At 45.3% G+C, this 9,577-nt stretch overlaps 1 pseudogene; it reads right to left on the bottom strand.

Annotated features, from left to right (window-relative positions):
* Window positions 1–1,709: 1,709 nt before the first annotated feature.
* On the bottom strand, window positions 1,710–4,108 carry LOC119324965 (annotated as a pseudogene).
* Between the last annotated feature and the right edge of the window lie 5,469 nt (window positions 4,109–9,577).

A 9,577-nucleotide genomic window follows, 5' to 3' on the forward strand; every position in this document is an offset into this window, starting at 1 on the left:
ACATCCCGGCTACCACACCTCCCACACGGCCATGGAAACTGGGCAGCACCAAGCCACGGGCTCTGCCTAAGAGCCCCGCGAAGCCACCATCATGGCCGCCACCCCGACATCCAAGACCTTGACACCTCCTCACACGAGATCAGCCGCTACCCCGACCAAAGACACGAGCGGAAAGGACCCGCCTTTCTCACCCACGGACTGCCCCCAGTGCCGAGACCCAAAAGGCTGGCCAAGGCTGGCCTCCATCACCCCGTCCTCGGCACCGGGCGCGAGACGAGCTCGGTCCTGCTGCCTGGCGCGAGACGAGCATGGTCTTGCTGTCGGGTGCAAGACGAGCTCGGTCCTGCTGCCGGCGCGAGACGAGTTCGGTCCTGCTGCTGGGTGCGAGACGAGTGATGGACCGTCGCTGGGGGAGGGCCAACCGTCGACAAAGATAGCGGACGGACGCCCGAAGAGAAGGGTCGGAGGTCCACACAGGCCACACACCGACATGCCGACGCCGGATAAGTCCAGCCGCCGCCGTGAATGACCCGGACCACCGCCATGAGCCACCACCTCGAGAAGGAGATGATCATGGCAGGCCACCACCGCGCCGCCGCCACCACCTACCAATGCAGGGCGGCCGCCCGCGGCCCAAGCCGCTCACGGCCCGCGCCGTCACATGGCCGAGCAAGCAAGCCAGCCGCCCACCGCCCGCTTGGACGCGCACCAACCGCCGCCACGCCTGCATGCCCTGCTGGCCACAACCCTCGCCGCCGGACGGGCCGCCAGCGCCAGATCAGGCAGGATTAGACTGGGACCGCCCCGCACGAACCGCCCGAAGGACGAAGCTCCGCCTCCACCACACAGCCGCGGCGGCACCGACGAGCGCCCACGCCACCAGTGTCGCAACCCGCAGCCCCGCCGCCGCGCCCTGCACACAGCGCCGCGCCCCGCTGGATCCGCAGCACCCCGCGCCGCCGGAGACAGACGGGGAGGAGAGAGCCCCCGCCGCCACCCAGGCCAACCAGGCTTCGCCCGGCGGCCCGCGCGGGTGGCGGAGAAGGGCGGAGTCGAGGGGGGCCGGGGAAGAAGAGGCCCGCCCGGCCACCGCGGGGTTGCGGCGTGGACGAGTGGGAGGGCGGACACGCGAGACCTAACCCTCCTCCAGCAACAGGTCTTTTTATGTTTTCGCATTATTAGTTTAAAAAACTGTATGTAGTAATATCTGTATCTGAAGGGTGCAAGTGCAGCACACAGTTCTCTAGATGGCGATGGTGAGAGTACAGTATACAGGCGATAACCAGAATAAAGATGTATGTTTGACTAAGTACTTACCAGCAGAGATGAATTGTTCGATCGAAGAAATGCAGATGATGAACATTTGGAGTTGCAGCCTAATTGGAATTGTTCCCTGAGCTGAAAAAGGCAGACAAGCATAAATCTTGTGAATTGAGGTACATGGCCTTTGACGGGAGAAAAGGTTAGTACCTCGATTCCGGCAACGCATTATCAGACCAAGTATAGAGTAGGGCGGTTCGGATGTGCGTTGGCCGCTTCCCGAATGGCAGCTTCTGCAGCCTCAGCTCTGCTTCTATTGTTCCTGTTACCCCATAATATACATCTGATTTTAATGAGGCTGGGAAGATTTTCTATTCCGAGATCAAAATCACCGCTGGTACCGGGAGACCCAGTTTCTTCTGCGTTAAATACTATCAAGAGGTCATCTACCAAGGGCATGGCTCCAGCCGCAAAGGTCAAATTCATCACAGCACACTGACTATCAAAAATAAATATCCTCAAGCATGGGAATCCAACTTCACCACAGACTATGACCCTTATAACTTCAGGCTCTTCTGTTAATGAGGTATTTCTAATTTCCGCTCCATCAATTCTCAGAATCAGACAACGCAGAACAGGTAAGCCTCCAAGGATATAGAAATCTTTCTGCTCAACTCTGACCAGATCAAGGCGTAACTCCTGGAGGTTGACAAGGGAGCCCACCCAATTTGGAACATGAAGAATATTAGAACGGAAGATTTTCAGCTCCTGGAGCCTAAGTGGCATAGGGCACAAAGACTCCCTTACAAATTCAGGGCCGTCACAAACAGTTAGAGAGAGAAGGTTCCCTAGGTTTTTAAGGGAAGCAACAATAATAGTTTTCTTGGACTTATTTTCAGCGTTCACTTGGTCAGCAGAACTAAAACCCTCAAAATCAAGGAAATACTCAAAATCAAGGGCCAATACCTTCAGACTCTGCTGCTGCTCAAATTCTTGCAGGAAGTTAAATGACTGGCTGTAGACACTGACAAGCTTCAGTTTCTCCAGTGCTTGCAGCTTGGAAATTCCACATGGAAGTGTAACGTCGCAGTTGACAAATAGGTGCACCAGTCTCTTGAGCTTGGCAATAGATGTTGGTAACTCACAAACAGAGGTGCCTCTTAACTCCAGTATCTCTAAGCACCATAGATGTCCGATTTGTTCCGGGAGCTTACTTACTTCCTCCACTCCTAGGAGGCTCAGGTACCTCAGCTGAAACAACATCCCTATATTTTCAAGATGATGGTTCTCCAGCTGTTGGCAACCTCTAATGTCCAGAAAACGCAAATGCCTGAACTTATCCATAGAAGGAATTTTCACAGATTCCCCAAACACATCAAGTGATCGGACATGAGACAACACCAAGCCTCTTGGCACTATTAGTTCTTTTTGCTTGCTGGCTTGCAGGGAGAGCCGACGAACTTTGTTGTGTGTCCCAACAGATAAACTGGGAACACCCACCAAAGTAACAAAGTTTTCTTCGATGGATCTGGATATGATGAAATCAAGAATTGTGTCATGAAGTCGACAACTCTTGACCCTATCGTATCTGCCTGTCTTCACGGGTTGGATCAAACTCCTATTGATTAGCTCATTAAAACACCTTTCTCCAAACTCATATGAAGTACTATATCCTGATTCTGTATGAATTAATCTTTCAGCAATCCACCTATTTATCAGAACTTTCTTCTTAATAACAGAATCTTCAGGGAATATACTCAAACATAAGAGACAAGATTTCAGATATGCGGGCAGTTCAAAGTAACTAAGTGATAGTATCTTCATCATTCCTTCAACACTGGGATTTCTTTCAAGTGCTCTACCAATCGAATCTTCAACTTGTTTCCATGGACCTTCTGTCCTTTCAATATTAGCCAACAAACCGGATATAGCAATGATTGCCAAAGGCAACCCAGCACATTTTTCCAAAATATGCTCAGAAACTGTTTTAAGGTATGAGGGACAATTTTCTTGGGCATTGAATAGTCTTGTGTAAAATAAGTGCCTAGAGTGCACCATTTTAAGAGGCCTGATGCAATAAATATCCCCACTGAATGGTGTTGAACGGCATGATTCAGCAACTTCATTTATACGGGTAGTGGTGATTATGATACTTCCAGAACTAGTCACGGGAAATGCAAGCTTAATAACATGCCATGTATCCACATCCCATATATCGTCAATAACAACAAAATACCTACATGATACAGGGTTGATATCACCGTGATATTGATGTAAATATCATACAACAAGATAAACAAATACATAAAACTATAAACAAGTTGACAATAGCAGCATAAATGTCTACTCGTGTAAGAAAGCTGACACAAGTGTTAAACTTGCATACGTTGTACACTTAGTTCTTGTGTGTATACCAGTACTCCCTACGTTCCGAAATACTTGTTGTGGTTTTCCTAAACCACGACAAGTATTTCCAAACGGAGGGAGTACATGCTAATTAGTTTGCAAAATTATATGGAGAGTTGGCGATACACAATAGGTTAAACATGAGCCATTACCATAGAAAAGAGGAAAGAGTGGCTGAACAAAAGGATGAATATACACACTTGACTGGTCTAGAAGGGATGTTGATCAGATGGTCATGAAATTTTTAGAAGTCTGCCTAGGTGTGGATCTAACCATCCTGAGATTTAAAATTAAGAATGTTGGAGTTATTATGCATCTATGAGATGCCATTAGTAGAATCTAATTGCATCTAGATCACCTCACAACATGAACAGAGAAGGGTTTAGGATTTCTTTACATGTCACGGGAGTGGACATGATCGCCTGCTCGGTGCAGGCATGATGCAGGGGTGATGTAGTCGAAGTAGAGGTTCTCCTCGACGTCCTGATTCCTTCAGGACGCCACCGGGACTGGCCGGCGGCGGCGGCGGCGGCTGGCTTAGGTCTTCCCGTCGCTGCAGCGCTCCCCCTGATCGGATGGGGTGAGAATATCGGGAGGAGAGTAACCTTACGTGAATTGTGATCGCGCAGGTGGCCAGCTCTCTCCCGTATCCTTTTATATGGCGCTGGCGACAGGGGACCCAAAACTTGAGTTGGTTTTTGGGCGCCCCAGATCAGGGCGCGTTAGTTCTGATCGAGGTTCACGTACGTTGGTACGTGGACCCCTTCACTTATCGTTATCCCTTCATTTTTTTTTTCTGTTAGACTAATAGATCTAATCTGGCTTGTTAAGCCGTCAGATCAAAACCAACATTCTCCCCCTTGATCGTTAGGCTTAACTTCATTCGCCCATTCTTCATAGGAATGATGTACCAAAGTGAGGTGTTACAACAGCTTGAAACGCCATAGAACCTCAACACTTATAGCACACCCGCCTATTTCAAATGTAAAACATTTTGCTAATTGGGGAGTGGTTTATTTTAATGGTCCTCTTATTCCAGAATCATCAGGCTTCCAGTAGTCCCATGCCGGCAACATGCTCACGAAAAATACTGGGTGGTAAGCCTTTTGTTAGCGGATCCGCAAGCATATGCTTCGTTCTTATATGTTTAACATCAACTGTTTGATCCTGGATTCTATCTTTCACAACACGGTACTTTATGTCAATGTGTCTGGCAGCATTACTTGACCTGTCAATTTTGTTACAAAATATCTATTGTAATATTTGTTTACCTTTGTTCTATCTATGTGTTCTATGGCACTTCAGAATGCTCATACCTCGTATCTTTTATGGCAAATCTAGATGCCTAGATGAGGATACAGTTGTTGATCTGCCATGAGATGTAATGTGTGCAGTATGCCAGGCCTGCATGGGCAACAACAGTGTGTATTGGGTATTGGGTAGCAGAGTTCGTAAAAAAATTGTATTGAACCTGAACATGCGGTGATTGTTTACTAAATTTTCAGTTGTAACAATAAGTAGGATAAGATGCAAATGTGCTCTCTGACACTGCAACCGGATCAACCTCCTGAATGTGAAAGTGACACTGGGTTCAAGATGCAAGATAGTGTGGTAGTCAAGCAGGATAAGAGGTACAGATCATAAGTGACCACTCGTGTATTCACTAAGCTACTCTCTAATTACTGGAATATTTGTCAGACATAAAAAAGGTCCCTTCATCCTTTTTTGGGTGGCTTGTACTAGTGCCTAATGATCTTTTCTTTTAATAGATGAAAAATGCTTATAGTCATAATATTTTGTGTGCGGGCATGTAACAAATTCAGTAAGATTGATTTATGTGTACATAGGTTCTGCTATAGTTCAGTAAGATCGATTTATGTGTGCATTGTTATCTTCCAACAAAAAAAACTCTGAACTATGCCTAGCAGAACTTAATGTTTCAATGCATTTCTTTTGTGATACCACCACATTATAACAATTAATTATACATCGCTGCAATTCGTCAATAGTTTTGTTGAACTTCTATTTCTTGTTCAAAATTTAACTGTATTTCAATGTTTGTTCTTCTGCATCAGGTAATGCTTGTAGGAATTAGAGTCTTTGCTATCATGCTTGGTCAAGATTTTGCACATAGTTGGTATATGCAGTCTTCACTTTATCTACTTTACCTTCTACTCCGGAGATTTATCAGCTCAAGTGCGCATTAGAAGTTCGGCCATGTTTTTTGCCATTGTCAGGATGCTGGTCATTTTAGGCGTGGACACACATGGCCACCTGCCGCCCATCGCTGGGCGCCGAGCTTGTCGTCCCGTCGTGCATCTCGATTGTGAGCCGCTCAATTTAGCCTAGGTAATCTTCTCAAGATTCATTCCTCAGTTAATTATTGTTTTATTAAAAACATTAATCAGGCAGACACTATATGTTTTCACTCATAGGCCAACAAAGTTTGTCTTCGTCCACCCACCATCCAAAATTATTTTAAATATTAGGGTGGCATCAGTGTTGAGCAGTACTACAAATTCATGGTGTCTTGTTACCAAATTGATCTATTTTCAAGTACACTGACATACATCCTTTTGTTCACTTATTGGAGAAAATCAAATGGTTAAATATGGGTTATCAGCTTAAGTGCGCAGATTAGAAGTTCGGCCATGTTTTTGTCATTGTCAGGATGCTGGTCATTTTAGGCGTGGACGCACATGGCCACCTGCTGCCCGTCGCCGGGCGCCGAGCTTGTCGTCGCGTCGTGCATCTCGATGGTGTGCCGCTCAATTTAGCCTCGGTAATCTTCTCAAGATTCATGCCTCGGTTAATTTTGACATGTATATTGTTGTAGGTTGAGGCTGTATGGACTAAGTGAACACAAGGTAAATGGCGATGGCAATTGTCAGTTAGTACTTAGTGCCATCCTCACATGAATACCTACTTTCATTTTGTTGAAATAAGCATTATAGGCTACCATACTACATGCATACATTTAATCATAAACATGTTCATTAGCTAATAAAGATATCTGTCTCTATTTCATATTGGATATCATCCCATTGATATTCTCTAGCAGCAACGATATACTCCCTCCGTTCCTAAATATAAGTCTTTTTTAGAGATTTCAAATGGACTATAATCATGTGGTACAAAAAGTGGTTTGTCTAAACCAAAGATTAGTGATTTATGTCAAAAAATTCTGTTGGGGTAGAGCAATGTGTCTTTAAGTTGGCCTCCGTTAATTAATTCAGACATAGTAACATTGATTTGTTGTTTCTTTTTGGTTGCTCACACATTTTCATAATGTTGAGACAATCGGAACATTGCATATGATGGTAAGCAAATCAGTTCTGCAATTCATGCAATTACTTTTTGGAGCATTTTTCATATATATACAAGCAAGCTGATGGACGAGGAGGCTGAGCCATCCGTGAGCCCCTCGCCTTCTAGGGCAGAGAAGGAAAAGGAGGAGCAGTTCACAATGTGTAGGGCATCACAAGCAACCTGAGTCATTATCATCTATCTGATCCCTTATGTAACCTCCAAGACTGCTGCTTGTGTCACCACATGTGCCTCTTAATATCTAATGATCTATGATGTCACTGCTTTTCTCTTAGAGATGATCTGTTGTCTGAATGTGTTACATTTGTACTGCTTTCTCTTATAGTTCCAGTCAGGAACTTGCACACACATATATTCTTTTGCTTTCAGTTTGATTTTATAACAGTGCATAGTTCTATAAATAGAACAGTTACGGTATGATGTAACTGTGTCAGCTATATGTGTTGCATTTTTGTTGGTTTGTTCTACTATAAATGTCAGTTTCTTCACAACATCACATAATACACAAAACACATTCCTCAGTGCAAGTAGGAGAGTGGAAGGGACGACTCCTACCTGGCACCATCCTAACTTCCTCTAAGGCGGCGCCACCAGGTGGCGCCCCAAGCCCTAGTGATGCAGCAAGTGTGAAGATGCTGCAACTTGCTGTAGCCGTCATTGCTTTTGCCAGGATTCAGTGAATTTGTATGTCAGTTCACTGTCTAGATGGCAGCTAGCACTCGGTGAATTTTTATGTCGGTAAAAAAAAAGTTCCTTCCGATTTGTTAAGTCCAGGCTTCCTGCCCACGAAGGCACGTTTTCTACCCCCCTCTCTCTCGCGACCGCGTCCCCCCCCCCCCCCCCGCGGGCGACCGGCCTCCTCCCTCCATGCCCTCCCCTCCATCCTCCCTTCCGCTGCCCGCGGCCGGCTTGGCCCTGGGGCTGCTGGTGGCGGCGGCCTCCTGGCCCTTCCCCTCCCGTCGCTCTCCGGCGTCTTGTTACCAAATTGATCTATTTTCAAGTACACTGACATACATCCTTTTGTTCACTTATTGGAGAAAATCAAATGGTTAAATATGGGTTATCAGCTTAAGTGCGCAGATTAGAAGTTCGGCCATGTTTTTGTCATTGTCAGGATGCTGGTCATTTTAGGCGTGGACGCACATGGCCACCTGCTGCCCGTCGCCGGGCGCCGAGCTTGTCGTCGCGTCGTGCATCTCGATGGTGTGCCGCTCAATTTAGCCTCGGTAATCTTCTCAAGATTCATGCCTCGGTTAATTTTGACATGTATATTGTTGTAGGTTGAGGCTGTATGGACTAAGTGAACACAAGGTAAATGGCGATGGCAATTGTCAGTTAGTACTTAGTGCCATCCTCACATGAATACCTACTTTCATTTTGTTGAAATAAGCATTATAGGCTACCATACTACATGCATACATTTAATCATAAACATGTTCATTAGCTAATAAAGATATCTGTCTCTATTTCATATTGGATATCATCCCATTGATATTCTCTAGCAGCAACGATATACTCCCTCCGTTCCTAAATATAAGTCTTTTTTAGAGATTTCAAATGGACTATAATCATGTGGTACAAAAAAGTGGTTTGTCTAAACCAAAGATTAGTGATTTATGTCAAAAAATTCTGTTGGGGTAGAGCAATGTGTCTTTAAGTTGGCCTCCGTTAATTAATTCAGACATAGTAACATTGATTTGTTGTTTCTTTTTGGTTGCTCACACATTTTCATAATGTTGAGACAATCGGAACATTGCATATGATGGTAAGCAAATCAGTTCTGCAATTCATGCAATTACTTTTTGGAGCATTTTTCATATATATACAAGCAAGCTGATGGACGAGGAGGCTGAGCCATCCGTGAGCCCCTCGCCTTCTGGGGCAGAGAAGGAAAAGGAGGAGCAGTTCACAATGTGTAGGGCATCACAAGCAACCTGAGTCATTATCATCTATCTGATCCCTTATGTAACCTCCAAGACTGCTGCTTGTGTCACCACATGTGCCTCTTAATATCTAATGATCTATGATGTCACTGCTTTTCTCTTAGAGATGATCTGTTGTCTGAATGTGTTACATTTGTACTGCTTTCTCTTATAGTTCCAGTCAGGAACTTGCACACACATATATTCTTTTGCTTTCAGTTTGATTTTATAACAGTGCATAGTTCTACAAATAGAACAATTACCGTATGATGTAACTGTGTCAGCTATATGTGTTGCATTTTTGTTGGTTTGTTCTACTATAAATGTCAGTTTCTTCACAACATCACATAATACACAAAACACATTCCTCAGTGCAAGTAGGAGAGTGGAAGGGACGACTCCTACCTGGCACCATCCTAACTTCCTCTAAGGCGGCGCCACCAGGTGGCGCCCCAAGCCCTAGTGATGCAGCAAGTGTGAAGATGCTGCAACTTGCTGTAGCCGTCATTGCTTTTGCCAGGATTCAGTGAATTTGTATGTCAGTTCACTGTCTAGATGGCAGCTAGCACTCGGTGAATTTTTATGTCGGTAAAAAAAAAGTTCCTTCCGATTTGTTAAGTCCAGGCTTCCTGCCCACGAAGGCACGTTTTCTACCCCCCTCT

This window comes from Triticum dicoccoides, chromosome 6B (genome assembly GCF_002162155.2).
Source record: "Triticum dicoccoides isolate Atlit2015 ecotype Zavitan chromosome 6B, WEW_v2.0, whole genome shotgun sequence".
Lineage (NCBI taxonomy): Eukaryota > Viridiplantae > Streptophyta > Magnoliopsida > Poales > Poaceae > Triticum > Triticum dicoccoides.